The following is an 18,685-nucleotide window of genomic DNA, read 5'->3' on the forward strand; positions in this document are numbered from 1 at the left end:
CTGTCTCTGGGTACGAGTCTGCTGCTGTCTGTATGTTGATTTTATTACCCGCAGCTTTACCAAACGCTGTTATGAGCTCCAAGCATCTCTTGGTGGAGTCTTTTGAGTCCTCTCTAGATAGAATCATGTCATCCATAAACAGGGGTAACTTATTTTCTCATTTTGCGTTTGTATCCCTTTAGTTTCTTGTCTAATGATTGTGGCTCAAACTTGTAAAGCCGTATTGAACAACAGTGGTGAAAGTTGGTATCTTTGTTTTGCTCTGGATCTTAATGGAAATCCTTCCAACTTTACCCCTTCTAAATGGTACTGGTTATGGGTTCTTATGTATTGCCTTCATTGTGTTGAGGTGTGGTAAAGAATTTTAGTATGAAAAGATGTTATATTTTCTCAAATGCTTTCTCTATGTCCATTGAGATACTCATATTATTTTATTCTTTAGCTTGTCAATGTGGTATAGAGATTTGCTGATTTATATATGTTGAACCATCCTGACCTACCAGGGATAAATCCCACTTGGTCCAGATGAATGATCTGTCTCATATGTTGTCAGAGTCAATCATCTAGTAGTTGAGGACTTTTGCATATGTTCATCAGGAGTATTGGTCTATAGTGTCCTTTTTTGTTGTGTCTTTGTTCTTTTTTGGTGTGTCTTCACTACTGTGAATTCAGTAGTGGAGTGATAGGAGTCAGGGGGTATTTTTAATACCTCTGCATGTGGACATTGTTGCCAACAAAGTGCTGTGGGTTCTTTCCTAAGCTTAGAATAGAAGTAAAAAGCTGGGAATCGATTGTGGAAAAAGAAGTTTCATTGTCGAAGTGAAGAGGTGAATGGGAAGAGAAGAAGAAAGGGGAAAGCACCTCCCAGGAAGGTCCTAGGAGGTGGGTGCCTCTTGAAAAGAGAAGGAGAGACACACCAGGGTTTTAGGAAGCATCCTGGGTTTTATCCATTTCCTGCCTCTTCTTTGGGTAGGAACTTATGGGGAAGACATTCCCCATTTGTGGTCTCTCAGTCAGTTGGGGAGTGGCTGGGCAGTTCCTGCGCCATTGACTTGAGAATGTGATTTCCTGGGAATTGAAGTGTTAGACTTCTCAGGATGTGACTGCTCTCATGTTTGCCAGCAGTCACAGTATGTGCAAACATGGAGCAGTGAGATGATACCCCAGGGAAGAGAATCTCCTAAGGCTTGCCCTGGACCTGACACAGGGTTTCAGTGGGAGGGATGGTCTCAGACATCCATTGATAAAAGAGGCTGCCCTTTGCTCACTGAAAACTCTTAGCACCTTTGTTGAAAATTGGTTGAATATGAATGTATGAGTTTGTGTCTGGGTTTTTAATCCTGTTCCATTGGTTTCAACATATCTGTCTTTCTGCCAGCACCATAGCTATTTTTGATTATAATAGATTTAGAATATATTTTGAAACCATAGAGGATGATACTTCCAATTTTCTTCTGTTGATGAAGATTTTTTCGGCTTTTTAAGGCCTTTTGTTGTATCATATGAATTTGGGGCACTGGTGTTATTTTTTTCTTCAGTGATGAAAAAAGATCCAGAAAGTTTGATAGAAACTGCTTTGAATGTATAGATCCCTTTGGGAATAATAGGTTTTTTAACAGTATAAATTCTTCATATCTGCGCATGCACTGTCTTAGTATAAATTCTTCATATCTGCACATGTACTGTCTTCCTACTCGTTCATATTTTACGTCTCTCATCAGCGTTTTATTTGTTTTAGTAAAGAGATCCTTCACTTTATTGGCTAGATTTGTTTCTGTGCAGTTTTTAATTATTATAACTGGAATTATATTCTGAACTTCCCTTTTAGTTAAAAATGTTAGTGTATAGAAATGCTACTGAGTTTTGCATTTAATTTGGTGTCCTACAAGTTAATTCATTGTTCAGTCCTAATACCTTTGGTTTATTTTCAAAGTATTAGATTGTATCATCAGCACAGGAAGGCTTTTTTACTCTATTTTCTTATGTGATATACAGTCTTGTTGACAGAACTGAAAGAGTGGAAAAATTTATATATTAAGAGGAAAAAGCTATGTGTTCATTACCTCAAAATTACTCCCATGAGTGAACATAATAAAAGTTCTATGAATCTACACATACTTGCATAACTTTTACATGGTTACATTAACCTATTATCTGCTCTGAAAAATTATTCTTTTCACTCAATATTCTGTGATCATCTACGAAGACTGTAAGATATATGAAGCTATTTTTTTAAAGTTGATAGGAACAGAATTAAAATAAAAATCAGAATAAAAGTAAAATAAAATTAAAATAAAAAAACAGAGTAAAATAAAAATGATGTAAAAGTTTTGAAATCCGTGTATTTGGTCTTGAAAATGTTCATGGGGATTACTTATTATGAAAATATTATGTGTGGATTTCAGAGTTTTTGACACAGAGCAGTTGTATCCTTTCATTCCACTTTCCCATGAATTGTCTGAAGTGCTCTGAGAGCTCTAACTAATATATTTGACCTCTGTAAACACTGTGTTGTCAAGGAGAGAGACCCATTTGTGTCCTCTGTCATTGTTTCTGAGGAGTGAGACTTAAGTTTTTACAGAGTGACTTTCCCTCAGTGACTCAGGTTATAGAAAGAAAGCATGTCCCACTTCTCCCCCAAAATCACAGTTTGCAAACATCACTGAGCTTAGTAAACTCCCCTCTCCTTTTGTCCTTACCCACTAGTAAAATTCTAAATGCATTTGTTGCATCAGTCAGTTTCCTAGAGAAACAGAATTAGAGTTAAGTCTTTTTAGTTTGTCTATTCATTTGTGGAGAGAACAATCCATTTGCAAAGAACTGGTACATATACTTGTGGTTACTGGCAAGTCTGGAATCTATAGAGAAAACCAAGAGTCTAAGGACTCAGGCAGAGTTTTTTGTTGTTGTAATTTTGAGGTAGGAATCATTCTTCTTAAGGAAGTATCTGTCTTTGCCTTTAAGGATTTCAACAAATTGGGCAATATCTGCCCACCTTCCGGAGAGTCTTCTGTATAGACTACCTAGAGTGGGATTTACATCTGAGTTGCACCTAAAAGCACTTTCACAGTTACGTTGAGGGGGGAGTTGATCAGTGGGCACCAGGTTGATCTCATAGTAGCCATTTATGGAGAGGGCATGTAGCCATGGTTGAGATGCCCATTTCCTCTGTTGCAATGCCTGGTTTCTGCTCCTGACTCTGTGTCTTTACTGCATTTAACAGTAATTCTGACTCTGGGGGGGGGCAGTAGAAATGGTTCTAATAATTGAATTCATGTCCCCCTCCTGGCCCCCTGCTTAATAAACTCTGCTCTCCTTTTTTCCTTAGCCTCTGGTCCTCTAGTAAAATTCTATATGCATTTGTTGTATCAGTCAGTTTTCTAGAGAAACAGAATCAGAAATTCTGTTCTGTTCATGTGAGAGTTGGCTGAGTTCAACTACGATTTTGTTCAGCTGCTTTTGTTTGACGCCCATATTCCAGAAAACTTTTTTGCAGCACTGTTATATATGTGCAAATATGTGTAATTATATAAGTATGTAGTTTTAATTTGCCATTCAAAAAAATAGGAACATTTTAAATGGAAGCTTTTTGAAATCTTGGACTCCACTTGGAGAGTGACTTTGCAGGTAGTTTGGTGGCAAGATAGCCCACAGAACCCATTTGCAGATAGTTTAAATAATGGATTACGTATTAAAAGGCGTCACTCACAATGCACTGCCGAGCTGGCAAGCAAGTATGCCATCGTAGACAACAAAAGGTGAAAGCAGAGATCCCAGGAGGGAAGAGAACCTGAAGACATATGGATATCTCCCGAACAAGTTTCCATTTTGACCTGTACACAGTCCAGTAGAAGTCTCCTGCATACATCCGAGGCTCCAAAAACTTCATCCTTAGTAGTGTTAACATGAACAAGAAACAAACTCCGGGCAGAATGGAACAGTAACCGGCTTGGCTGATGCAACGGTGGCTCCGGGTAGAGGAAAGCAACATAGCCTCCCGGGTGACAGTTACCTGGAGCTGACGGCCTCCCGGGTGACAGTTACCTGGAGCTGACAGCCTCCCGGGTGACAGTTTCCCGGAGCTGACGGCTTCCCGGGTGACAGTTACCTGGAGCTGACAGCCTCCCGGGTGACAGTTACCTGGAGCTGACGGCCTCCCGGGTGACAGTTACCTGGAGCTGACGGCCTCCCGGGTGACAGTTACCTGGAGCTGACGGCCTCCCGGGTGACAGTTACCTGGAGCTGACGGCCTCCCGGGTGACAGTTACCTGGAGCTGACGGTGACGTGATTTGTGATTAGGACCAAGGTCATCTGTGTAGTTCAAAAACTGCCCCAACACAGCCGCGTGCAAGCCTGTGGAGCTGGGTTGGAAAGAGACCATTGTCAGAGTGCAATTGATCCTCAAGTATTTCAGACGAGGCATCCCTCGTCAGAAATCACAAATAAGACAAAATGCCATGAGGGAGACAGAGCCAAAAGACAACACTGTTAAAATAATGCACTGTGGGTATTGGAGGTTTTGATACTTGACAGACAAGGAAATGCATTTAAGAAATATAAGTGGTTAAATTTTTTTTTCCTAAAAGTTTAAGTGAGAGTAACAGCTGTTAAAAGATTAAAAATGGGGCCTGGCATGGTAGCCTAGAGGGTAAAGTCCTTGCCTATTATGCCTGGGATCCTATATGGGAGCTAGTTCGTGTCCCAGCTGGCCCACTTCCCATCCAGCTCCCTGCTTGTGTCCTGGGAGAGCAGTCAAGGATGGCCCAAAGCCTCGGAACCCTGCATCTGCATGGGAGACCTGGAAGAGGTTCCTGGCTCCTGGCTTCAGATCGGCTCAGCTCCAGCTGTTTCGGCCACTTGTGGGGTGAAGTAGTGGGTGGAAGATTTTTCTCTCTGTATTTCCTTCCCTCTGTATATCTGACTTTCAAATAAAAATGAAATCTTTTAGAAAGCTGAAAAATGACAAGATTTGACTTAAATAGACAAAATAGTGAAAACAAAGTATAAAAGTGATGTTGAAGAAAGTCACGGATGGATTGAACAGTGGAACAGATACAACAAAACGAAAACCTAGTCAACATGATAAGCAGAAATTTGATCTAGAATGAACCTTAGGGAGAGAGACACATGGCAAAAAGTGGGTGCTGGTTTAAAAAATGTGAAAACAATTATATGAAAATATAATAAATTCTAATCAGAGCCAGATAGAAAATGACAAAAGGAATAGAAATATATATTAAAAAAAATGGCTGAGGATAATCCAGAAATGTTGAAAGATACAGATCCTCAGGTCCAGAAGCCTACAGACTACAGCAGGGAGAATCATGTCCAGACACCTGGAAAACATCAAGAAGGATCTTCAATGCAGCCAGAGAGAAAAGACAGATAACCAGCGAGAGGCAATGGGATGATTGGCCTTTTAATAGCAACCATGGAAGCGAGAAGCTGATGGAATGCTGTTGACACACACACACAGTATAATTTCCATTTTCAAGTTGTGTAATGGCAAAATCACTTTAAGAATGATTGTGATGAATAGTATCATCAGATAAAATAGAACCAGGGAGCATTTAGCAGGATGTAGTTCAGGCTTAAGACATATAGTTGTTCTAGCAAGAATACTTACAGAAGAAGGAACAGTGAGCACAATATTTAGAATTATGTGAGCCAAGAAAAATATGCATTGATGAATGAAACACTAAACATTGGATTTGAAGGTTGAAAGATACATGTGGAATGGAATGGGAGGTGATGACAAATTTTAGGAATCTTGAGCCCTGATGCCCCTTCAGTGTAACCAATACCAGTGAGACTAGATCAAACTACCTTATCCCTTTGACTGAGTTATAGCTTATTCTTCTTTTTTAAAGCCCTGCACCAAATATAGTTACATTCTAAGGAACCAGGGAATGAAGATTCAGAAATCACCTTTGAAAGGACAGGGACCAGCCAAAGCAATCATACATGTGTTTGTGGTGCATTTCCATCTTGCAGAAACGGTAGAGAACAAAGCTCTTTTGGAGGATTAAATTTGGCTCTTTATCCTCCAGTAATTTTCAGAGAAAATGGATGTTACATATGAAATTGCTCAAGAGGCTTTATTTAAGTAAATAAAAATAAGTACCAGCTAATGGAAATGGAAATAAAATTTAGGTTTATTTTTGTGCAACTTTTTAAAATTCATGCATAGTTTTTCATAAAGCATATTTCCCATGGACTTACTGAGAATGCCTCTATTTATGGCTTTCAAAATTTTTGCCTCCAAATAAATTAACCTTTAATTTGATTTTCCATGAGATTTTGAAGTATTTTCCCATTTTGTAATTTTATTACTGGGCTGACATGTTTTATTTTTAAAAACCTCACTGCTCTTAATTCTACTTTTTCTGTAAAAATAAACTCACATAAAATCGTAATTTGACTTATTGTATAGAAGATACAACAGACTAAAATTGGAAAGGAGATTCTGAAACCCATTTTATTGAATAGAAGATAATAATTGGCCATTTCAAGATTAGTAGTTCTTCTGAAGTTCTCAAGGAAAAATCTCTTTTGACAAGAATAAGTTTTCCTCTTCTTTAGTAGTGTTTGTGGTTTTGCTTTGTTTATTAATCAGTATTTTCCATATTGTGAGCATATTTGGCATTGAAATGTAATGAAGTTTCCCTGTTCTCATCTTAACAAGGCATCTTTTAGAGACTGTTGATTTTTTTTATTTTTTGACTAGAGTACAAAGGGTCAAGGGTTACAGGAAAGTGGGTAATACCATTGTTTCCACACTAATATCCTTTTTTCCCCCCTGTATCTGGGGTTAGAGAGTAATGATTTTTAAATATGAGGTGTTTTGTTGTTTTTTACAGTAGATCTTGCAAAAACTTAAAAATAGTAACAGATTTTTCAAATTGCTATTTACTGTCTATGTTCACACAGATTTTTAAATGAAAGACATTTTATTAAATATTTGCTTCCTTGCAATTGAAGGATTTGAGCAACCAGTGCACTTTTAGTTGTCACATTTGCGGACGAGCCCTTTAGGTGATTGGTAAGTGATGGGTTCTTGGAGCACATTGCTTGCTTATTTTACTAGACAAGAAAATAAACCCAAATGGTCAGCTACATTCCCACTTGTACTCCTCCTCTGGCGTCCTCCCCTTTCGCAGTCTTGCGTTTTGACACTCCCACACCAGTTAAAGCAGCTGTTGGCGTGTCCAAAAGAAATTGTTGGCAATTAATTTCCCGTTCTTCTCTCTTTGATGTGTTACTATAATGCTTTGAGTAATTTTCAGTGTCTGGCATTCATTCAAGGACCAATTCTGGACTTTGATGGGGTGAAAATCAACAAAGGGAAAAATAATTATTTCCCTTAAAAGGAAACATTTTCCCCCCTAAATAATCTAAAGCTTTTTGAGACAGGTGACAAAATGTAGAAAACTAATTGGCACAGTCAACTACTCTTCAGAGAGCCTCTCCTAGGAGTACTTATCGAGGGCAAGATTAGCCCATCAGTCTGTAACATGCAGTTTATGTTATCTTGCCTGAAATTCAGATAGATGAGTATTGCTGACTAAAGCCATCTGAGGTTTTCAAATGGCTGCAGGTGTCTTAGTAGGAGATATTATTTTCTGATGATTATGAGTGACCAGACCATGAACTTTAGATTTGGACTTACTTCTCAGGTCCTACCCAGTATGTTCTGAGTAGTTTTTATCTGTAGCTGTGCAGTAGCTCTGGTCCTCTTTATTTCATACTTGCATTGGGGGACTTAGGGGCCTTTTATCTCGCCGTGCTGCTATATAAGCTTGTATTTTCTAGTATTCCTAACCCACGTGGTTCCACTCATAAAGTAATGACTCATTTTCAAGGTTCTGTAAAAACGGAAGGAAGGAAGGAACGGAGGGAGGGAGGGAAGGAGGGAGGGAAGGAGGGAGGAAGGAAGGAAGGAAGGAAAAAGAAAGAAAAAAGAAAAAAGAATGACCAAAGATATCATTCATTATCTTGCTTACTTTCTAAAATCCAGCATCAAACACGCTGAGCTTTTGGCTAATTTTGTGGAATTGAATTAGATTTGTTCTCTAAGAAGAGTCCATGGGTACAAAGAAAATAGTGTTGTACGATTGTTCAACTTCAGGAAAATACTAAGATTGATGTTTCTAAACAGTTCCGAGGCACCTTGAATTTGTCCCCCTGAAACCTATCAAATTGTTGGTAACACACCAAGTCCAGTAGGGTGGACTTGACAAACATGTATAGAGTGCCAGTTAAAAAAGTGTGTGGTGAAGTATAAACCTAAGAATATTAGGTTGTTATATTTACATAAAATGACTGCTACACGAATCTGAGCAACTTGAACTATTTGACTTTTAAAAATTCTCTATACCTACAATGTGAGGATATATTTAAATAGCAGAAAGATGGACTTGTGACTGTTGCTGGGGGACCAACTGTTGTTACAATACAGGGGAAAACAGTGGGGAAAGAAGGCAGGCGAAGGGGAAATCCCTGAGCAGAAGGAACTCAATAATCTCTCTTTAAAAAGGCAGGTGTATGTTATTATCTGGTAGCGTTCCTCCTTTGCTGGACTTTTGTTTCCTCCCACCTGCTTTTCCAGCATCTTGTCTGTCTGACCTGAGGATATACTCTTCACGCGCAGCTGAACCCATTTTCTCAAAAAGGAGCCTGTTTATTTTGACAAAAGCATATGCTGCGTTAAGGAGTTCTGCAATGTTTCTTTATCAGATTCTTTTTCCAAACTGTACTGTTGAACTGAATTTAATATTACATCATATTCAAAAAGTCATTTATATGCATTGGTAAATCTCATTCATTAATTATGTATTTAATCTGTTCAGTCAAAACTGTGTTGACTGTTTCTCTTGCGTATGTTGGTGAATGTGTAAAAATGATGACGGCGTGGGCCTGTGCTGAAAGAGGTCATATTCTAATGAGCTGCCCGACACACAAACACCAGGGGAGGGGGTGGTGAGAGCTGGGACCGGACATCCCTAGAGACCCGGTCCAAAATCTACTTCTTATTCTGTCTCCTTACTGGTTAAACTGGCTTAAAGTATCAAATTTGTATTTCAATGAATCATGTTTAAAATGTTTTTCAGAATGTCGAATAGTAGTACAAGTCCAATGGAAATGTAATTCAGCCCACATAGGCAATCTAAAATTTTCAAGCCCCACTAAGACAGTAAAAAAACAGTGGGCTAGATTAATTTTAATAGTGTTTGTTTAATCAAATACATAGCATTTCAATATATAATCAATATAAAACTAGTTTTGTTTGTTTTATGCTAAAGCTTTCAATTCAATTTGTTGTACACTCACAATTTTTCTTAATTTGTATATTAAATTTTCACACAAAGGGTAGGCATGTTGTACAGCTCTTGGGGTGCCATATTGGGGTCTCTAGTTTGAATCCAGGCTCCTCTTGCAACGCCACCTTCCCCTTGATGTGAGCCCTGAGAACTGGCTGGTAATGACGTCAGTAGTTTCGTCCCTGTCTCCCACGGGGGACCTGAATGAAGTTGGACGAGCTCTTGTAGGCATTTGTGGAGTGAATCAGTGTCTCAATGATCTCGGGCTCCTTGTCTTTCAGATAACATTGGGAATATACTTTAAATTGAAGAATAAATCCCCACCGGAAATAGCCGTTCTTAGATCTCGTGAATTTTAGAATCAATGAAGTATATTCATGTTGTTCCGAGTGTCCTTAAAGTAGTTTGAGAACTGAATGATAAGTCTTAAAATGTAGGTTCATTCAATAAAATTTTGTATTTATTTTCTGAGCAGCATAGTCATATGTTAAATGCGACATGACCGTAAGTGGCTAGTGGATACAATATCAGCTGGCATAGCTCTAGGTTGATTTGTGATAAGTGGTGTATGATATAGTTGGACACCCAGATCTAGATGTTAATAAAGAATCAGGACAGTGGATCTTAAAATGCCAATTGAAATTCACCACATAAAGAGGTGGTGTTTTCACTCTTGAAAGAGTGAAACACAGCAACAGTTAATGCTGTTAGCTATTAATGACTTTTATTCTACCTTTGTTTTTGTAAAGATTTATTTATTTTATTGGAAAGGCAGATTCTAAAAAGAGAGAAGGGGAGGCAGAGAGGAAGAGCTTCCATCTGCTGGTCCACTCCCTAAGTGGCTAATGTGACAAGAGCTGAGCTGATCCAAAGCCAGGAGCCAGGATCTTCTTCCAGGTCTCCCACATGAGTGCAGGGTCCCAAGGCCTTGGGCCATTCTCGACTGCGTTTCCAGGCCACAAGCAGAGAGCTAGAAGCAGAGCAGCTAGGACAGGAACCGGTGCCCACATGGGATCCTGTTGCATGAAAGGCAAGGACTTTAACCCCTAGGCTACTGCTCTGGGCCCTTTATTTTAATTATTTAAAATTTTAACATGTGCAATATAGTTAATACATACAGTTCAAAAAGATATAGTGATATTCTTTTTTTTCTTCTTCCCTCCCTTCCATATCTGCTTGTTTCTTTCTCTGGATCTTCTATTTCTCTCTCTCTCTTTCCCCTCTCCCTTCCTCCTTCCCTTTCTTCTTTCCTACTGATTAGTTCATTGGTATTTCCCAGTGAACCCAAATTGAGTCAAATTCTGTTCCTCATTCTAGCTCTTTGCTTGACTCTTAGAGGACAATGGTGGCAATGAGCACTGTTGGTCATGTTCCTAGGATGTTGGGACTGTCCCTGGGACGAATAGATGATTTGTTAGATTCTGGTCATGGTTGACCGAGGTGCTAACAAAGATCTTTATAGAGCCCTTAGCCTGTTGCTTATTTTATAGGCCTGAGTTTCTGGTAAACTTCTAACTTTGCAAAGCTCAGTTGGTTGTCGCTGCTTTCTTTCTACTAATCACTTTCCCTAAAGATTAAACAGATGACCAAGCCAAGCGCAACCCCAAAACAACAAAGTCACAGACCGGAACAGGCTGTACACTTAGAAGGCTTTTCAACACTAACTTGATAAAATGATTTCTACCCTTTAGAATATTCAGTACAGGAGATTTTCGACAGCTCTCCTTGATTCTGCTTTTTTTTAAGTGTATCTTTGTCCTTCCAATGACAGGAGGGAAGGTTTCCTCAAATTCTAACCTTCTGTTTGTAATATTGCTGTTCCTCATCCGTGTTATTATTTTTTCCTTTCAATAGACATAGCTTAAGGCAGCATCAGACACATTGCGCTGAGAGCTAGAATGATCATTGATAATCAATTCCATGGAAGTAATGAGTCTTAGTAAGCAGAGAAATGAAATTCTAGGAATCAAAAGTTGGAATTGGTTTTTGCCCTTGAAAATGTGCTGAAATCAACAGCTGTGGCATCTGTGTGCAAATCCAGAGCTTTTGTGCATAATATTTTAATCTTTATTATCATAAATGATTTGTTTGAATATATGGTATCATTTGAATGTTGATGGACTCCTCTTTGTGAGTGTTTTCTATATGAGTCTACTTTGTCTCAGGACCACAAGTACCTTGCTTTCTTAAGTAACCGTCTTCATTGCTCATTGGCTTATCCTGTGTTTGTATGACTCACTGTTCTAGAAACTGAACTACACTTATACTGAAATCTCAGAAAATTGTAATGAATTTATAGACTATTTAATTTCCTTTATAGTCCAGTATCTTATACTAGTTTTCCCTAGATATTTTTAAAAATGCTACTATAATTTTGTAAAATAATGCAGAAAAGTGTTCATATTTATGGGTCCCGTGTGATTTTTTTAAGATTTATTTTTTATTTTAATTGGAAAGTCAAATAGGAGGAGAGACAGAGAAGAAGATCTTTCATCTGGTGATTCACTCCCCAAGTGGTCACAACAGACAGAGCTGTGCTGATCTGAAGCCAGGAGCCCAGAGCCTCTTCCAGGTCGCCCACATGTGTGCAGGGTCCCAAGTGGTTGGGCCATCCTCGACTGCTTTCCCAGGCCACAAGCAGGGAGCTGGATGGGAAGTGGGCCCGCTGGGACATGAACCAGCACCCATATGGGATCCTGCCGGGTGCAAGGCGAGGACTTTATAGCTGCTAGGCTACCAAGCCAGGCCCTGATGTTTTGATATACACATTCAAACAAGGGTAAGCATATTTAGATCCTCAAACATTAACTGTGTTTTTGTGGCAAAAATACTCAAAATACTTTCTTTAATTTCTTTGGAACATATAATATCTAAGTAGTATCCTAAAGTGCAGCCTAACTGCTGTGTGGTGGAATCCCAGACCTTATTATACCTTCTATTTGTGACTCAGTACCCATTTTGCTTGAATATTTTCGGGCAATCATAAAGGAAAAAGACATGATCCTGGGGCCCTGAAACCCAATTTCAAAGTCAATTTCCTATGTAGTTTTTGAACAAGTAATTTAATCCTATGTCACCTTAGCAGCTTCATCGCTTAGACTAGAGATGATAAATTGATGCAATAGGAAGTAGTATGTCAGTGTTGGTAGAAACGTCATTCTGTTAAGTGTTGGACAAGTGCAATGCAGCCCTCCGTATGGCAAACGGAGCACTGTCATAGTAACTGTATTGCAGTCTCCCTGGTCTCCATGCTGGTGGAGTGACTGTGGTAGGACACTGGAAATTTGTCTTTGAAACTGGGCGTGGTCTACAGAAACGCTGCTGATCTGCAGGAGTTCTGCAGTCCGGGTAGCCCTCACAGTCTGTTGAGCAAGGCAATACTTAGAGCTTTAAAATGGTGTTCATAATATTTAGCTATTAGTTAATACATAGGGAGCAGATTTTATGAATTTCTTAGATAGTATCTCAAAAATATAATGCTTTCCTCCCTCCTCTTTCGTTTCATTTCTTTTAACATTTTGTGATAACATACATAACTGACTTTCTGATTTCAGACTCAGTGCTTCTCTAAACTTAGTCGTACAAGTTACAGGCAGATAGACCACTGTTCCCTGGGGATATAAACAAGGATTATGGACAAGCATCGAGTCACAAGATGTCAGCTTAGCTTGATATGCAGTAAGCTTCTGTGTGTATGTGTGTGTCCTACATATTAGCTATAATCGCAAAAACTCTTAAGATAGTTGTCTTTGCTTAGTTGGACTTATTAAACTAAGCATAATGGTCTCCGGTTGCATCTGTCTGTTGCAAAATGACAGTTTCATTGATTTTTAATGACTAAATATTCCACTGTTTACTACACTGTTTAGTCATCAGTTGATGGACGTCTGGATTGATTGTCTTAGCTACTGTGAATTGAGGTGCTCTGAGTTGCAGGATGGTAGAGATAACTCTTCCATATGCTGATTTCATTTTCTTTGGGTATAACAATTTATGTTTATTTCAATTTCTAGGTCCTTTGTGCCTGTGATGGCTGCTAGGCACAATGCTATTGGTAAGATTGTAAAAGTGGACAATAAATTGCAATCAGTGTAACAGTGGATTATAACAATGGATGTTTAGTAGTTGCATCACATGTTATGGACTAATTAAGCTGTTAGATCCACTTTTGAAGAATCCTTAGGTATATACATGAGGCCAAATGCTACATGCAATTGTGTATGAACTGAAAAATATCATAAATTGTCCCTTTTGTCCTAGTCCCTTTAAAATCTTCATTGGTAGTCCTGGAGACCACAGCCACAACCTTAAATATTTTGCTTGTGTTTTTCATACTTGGTTTATCAACTATAAGTAGAATATCCTGACTTCTAGCTTTGATGCATTTATAAGGGTATAATATTTGATCTATCCACTTTCCTTTCTACTTTATCTTCTCGGTTTTTGCTGTATGATGAGAGGGAGAGAGATTTAAGTCTGTTTTACCAGGCAGGCTTTAGTTTGGAAGGTTGGCCAAGGTAGCTGAACCATCCGTTTACCTTACATGGACGAATTGCTACCCTGGGAGCACTGGCCTTTTAAAGGCAGTTACTGAAACTTCTGTACAAGCTGTTTCTCTTCCCTTAGCCTGGGTCTACAGGAGCTTTGCTCTGAAGAGAGGCTCTCATCCTTGAGTCTGTGGTGGCGGTAGTCTAGTTTAACTGCACTCCCTTCTCATATTCTATCACCCCTCAGTCATGTTTTCCTGGAAGAGACTGTGGTTGAGGTTACAGCCCTCCAGTGTTAGCATTTGTAACATTGTGTCCTTTTTGTATGCTGTTATTATGTAATAAGTTCTTAAATATTATTAATATATCCTTTAAGTATCAATCATGTGTAATGGTATGCATGTATGTGTGTGCGTGCTTCAATCCTCATGTGAGACGAAGAATGCAACTTAAGGTTTGTCTGTTGTGTTGATAACTGATGTCTCCATAAAGGTGGTATCCTACTTCTTGAGTTTTCTGATGTGTACCCTAGATATTTAGCTCCATAAATTTTGTAATATGAAATACTTCAACTAGAAGGCAAGCATTCATGTACTAACAATATGTAAAGAGTTCTATCTATTAGTCATTGTGAATTAAGTAGGAATACTTTTATTGGTATGTGTTTATCCGACCTTGCTTATTTAAGGCCTTTAAAATCTAAGACCTATTAAGCAGACCTGCCTTTAGCAATGTATAATTTCTTAGTTATTGAAAATATAAACCAAAAACAAAGGGAAGTGGTAAGTTACATGATGTAATGAATATGATAGATTTACATATTATTTGTGGGGTTTTTTTTTTTTGCCTTCTCCAGAATTCTAAGAAAAGTAACAGCAGTGCTTACATTATGGAATTTGTGGTTCTCTGTGAATTTGAAAATAATTAGCTTCATGAGTATTATAGAATATTATAATTAGGGTCATGGCCAGGAGCAGGCATTTGACTTTGCAGCTAAGATGGCTGTGTCTCTTCCCTGGCTCTTCCAGGAAGGTGCCCTCCGAGCCTCATTTTCTGCTATCATAGACCCTGCAGGCTGGGGTGATAGCATGCACCTGTCAGCACATGGGGAATCTAGGCTGAGTCCTCTCAGCTCTCATCTTTGAGCTGAGCCAGCCCTGACTGTTGCAGACATTTGAAGAATGGGCCCCTGATAAATGAGATACCTTTCTTTCTTCTGTCTCTTGATGTTTGAAATAAATCAGTAGCTAAAGTATTATAAGTTTAAGTGCTTTATTAAGCACAATGAAAACAATATACACATAATTAGCATATAATGACACTCTGAAATCATTGGGGTTTTGTGGTAAGCTGAAGGCAAGATTTTGTGCATATTTCCAATACAAATATTAGTTTCATTATAACTTTATGTTAAGTATTATGACAGTGATGCTTAAAAGGTAGACTACATATCTGTTAGAACTTCAGTGTTCTCTAAGTCTGCTTTGTCTACCTGTGTTTAGAGTGCGGATTGATTTTTGTTTATTGTAGCTATATCACTGTCCACTTTTTTCTTTCCTAGTTTGTTTTTCTTGATATCTATAGTTACATTATCTGTCACGTGGGCATATAGCATTCTGATACAACTCCATTTCTTGAGTCTTCAGTGTGCCTTGAACAGACAGGTGTTTAGCTAATAATGTTGATAAATATTGATAATATAAACTACATAATACATATACATTATGTACTAGGTAATGTATATGTAATATCAAATATAAGTTTACTGAATTTAAATAAGTTATTTAAGCATTCTCTGAAATTCAGTAGAAATCATGATTATTCATTACCCATACGGTGCTTTTTGCTTATTTATTTTCTTTAGTGATATCCCTTTTGTGAGATGTGTGTGTGTGTGTGTGTGTGTGTGTGTGTGTGTGTGTGTGTGTCCTGGAAAGGAGAGGGATAGAAAAGAGAAAATACAAATGTATATTGCATAAAATCTAGCTATGGTTTTTGTTTGTATTTCCTTGATGACTAGTGAATCTGAGAATTTTTTTCATGTGAGTGTTGGTCATTTATATTTCATTCTTGGAAAATTGTGTGTTTATTTTCTTTGCCCATTTTACAACTGGATTGTTTGGTTTGTTTTTGTTAAATTTCTTAACCTCCTTATGCAACCTGGATATTAATATTCTATCTATTACAGAAATTTGTAAATATTTTTCCTCATTCTGTTGGCTAGCACTTCACTTTGTTGACAGTTTCTTTCAGTGCGCTGAATTTTTGCCTGATGTAATGTGGTAAGCCAATTTTGAAAAGGACAATGCTAAGAGCCCATTTCCCATTAGCTCCATCGTGATTGCACATTTGTGGCATATGTGATTCCTGTTTCCTTCGATTGCACAGAAGATGTCGACTTGGCTTTTGAGTGGCTCTGAGGTGTGGAAATCCTGATTCATTTTTTTACTGCAATCTTGTGTTCCTAGGCTTCTTTATCCATAAATGAATTATATCTTAGGAGAAATTTGTCTTATGTAGAATTTGAGTTTGCAAACTATACAGAAAGGAGGAGAGACAGAGAGAAAGATCTTCCATCCACTGGTTCATTCCCCAAGTAGCTGCAATGGCCAGAGCTGAGCTGATCTGAAGACAGGAACCAAGAGCTTCTTTCAGTTCTCCCGTGTGGTGCAGGGTCCCAAGCCTTTGGGCCGTCCTTGACTCCTTTCCCAGGCTACAAGTAGAGATCTGGAAAGGAAGCGGGCTGGATTAGAACCAGTGCCCATATGGGATCTCAGCGCGTTCAAAGCAAGGACTTTAACTGCTAGGCTACAGTGCCAGGCCCAGAATGATTGTTTTTATGAGGAATGTGAGGGATACTATCCTAGCCACTTATCTCAGTGGCAGAAAAGAGAACCAGCGTAAGATGGCATCACACCTCAGGAAAAAGTGAGTGGCCTGTTTTCTGTAACAAGTGGCAGGAGCTCTCTGTGTTGCACGTGTATGTATACTTAGCTTGCTAATTTCAGTGGTTTTGTGTTTGTGAATTTGGTTTTTGGCTTGGATGCATAATACAGGCATGCGGAAAACTTTGAGAGACCTGTGTGCCTTCACACACACACATACACACACACACACACACAGAGAGAGAGAGAGAGAGAGAGAGAGAGAGAGAAAGAGAAAGAAACACTTCTATCCACTGTTTGACTCTCTAGATGCCTACAATTGGCAGGACTGTTCTAGAGCTGAAGCCAGGAGCTAGCAATGCAATCCACATTTCCCACATGCATGACAGGAAGGCAAGCAACTGAACCCTGTCCCTGCCTCCCTGGGCTGAGCATGCTGGTGTTAAAAGAAGTGAACTCGGCTAAGTTTGTAAACCTTCCACACACGGCTCTGGTTTCCCACTCGTATTAGCAGCCCGAAGTACATGTACTTAATAGAAACTTCTTGAGTTGCACAAATATTCCTCAAAAGAAAGTGCAAAGCAAAGCTCGGTGGTGCTTCTTGTGTGTCGTGCTCCGTGGCTGCTGACTCGGGTCACAGGAATGTCAGGTCCACTCCTTCTTGCTCCATGTGTGGCGGAGGGAAGCATCAAAAGCCATTTATCAAGAATGAATGCTGAAAATGCTGTCAGGTAATTACAGAGGCTTCATTCTCTATACAGTGCGGCATAGAGCATTCTGAAGAGCTTGCACATTAGGTCTCATAAGCCCATCTTTAGAACTTTTTACTTTTTTTGAAAGGCACAAATCTAATGTATTTCATATATAAAGTTTTAAGAACATAATAATACCTTCCATGATTCCCTCCCTCCTCTGTGCTAGCCCTTCTTTCTTTTCTTATTTTTCTTTTAATTTTTGCAATGATGGTATTTTTCAAAGTACTTTATAATTTCAAGCTTAACCCTATAGTAAATAAAGAATTCAACACCCAGTAATTAGAAAAACAATGACTGTTCCCCAGGAGTATAGTTAAGGGCTACAAATAGTAATCAAATCTCAAAATGGAATTTATCCCAGGCATTCAGGAATAATTCTACACACACAAAGAAATAAACATGACACACCAAAAATTGAATAGGAACAATTTCATTTTTTCAACAAATGTCAAGAAAACATTTGGTAAAATGTTGTATTCTTTCAGGATGAAAAGCTCCATATAATCAAGGCGGTATATCACATCCAGCATCATACTAATTGGGGGAAAAGCTAGAAGCATTTCCACTAAGATACATAAACAGAAAAATCACACCCACTCTTATCATTACTACTCAGTAATTTTCCGTAAGTTTTTATCAGTGACATCAGACAAAGAAAAAAAGGGGATACAAATGAGAAAGGGTAAAGCCAACTTATTGAACCTAATAGAGTTTGGCAAAATTGTAATATGTAAAGCCAACAGATACAAATGAATCACATTTGTATACACAGATAATACCCTGGCTGAAAGAGAATGTGAAGAGCAATTTCACACACAATAATTCTGAAAAAAGTTTAAATGGCTTGGGATACGTTAGTCTTCAGTACACATGTAAATGATGAAATTTTTGTTACATTGATTTCACTGAGCAAACCCAGAAGGAAGGGTCACACTCAGAGGAAAGTGAAGGGAATCCCATGTTTTTGGGTATGGAGCCATTTACTCCTTGTTTTGTAAAGGACAAGAGAAATAGGAGTGACAAAAAAGGGTGGGGATGTCAGATGCATCTTAGGTTGTCATCCCAAGTCTTCATTCTAGCTGACAAAATGGGGTTATATGAACCTTTGAAAAGCAGAGCTCTCTCTCTCTGCATTGACACTCTTTACAGTCTTGGCTAAAAGAGAAGCAAAACCAGCAACTGAAAATAAAGCAAGAATGATAGGAATAGATTTGATTAATCTGTATGAATAGTTAGG

General features: G+C 38.6%; 1 protein-coding gene across 3 annotated transcripts in view; it reads left to right on the plus strand.

The window, feature by feature from the left end:
* The window catches only part of ESR1 (estrogen receptor 1), a 230,185-nt gene that overhangs the window by 135,584 nt on the left and 75,916 nt on the right, over positions 1-18,685 (plus strand). The window lies entirely within an intron of this gene.

Source organism: Ochotona curzoniae, unplaced genomic scaffold (genome assembly GCF_017591425.1).
Source record: "Ochotona curzoniae isolate NIBS_2020 unplaced genomic scaffold, NIBS_Ocur_1.0 scaffold_3890, whole genome shotgun sequence".
NCBI lineage: Eukaryota > Metazoa > Chordata > Mammalia > Lagomorpha > Ochotonidae > Ochotona > Ochotona curzoniae.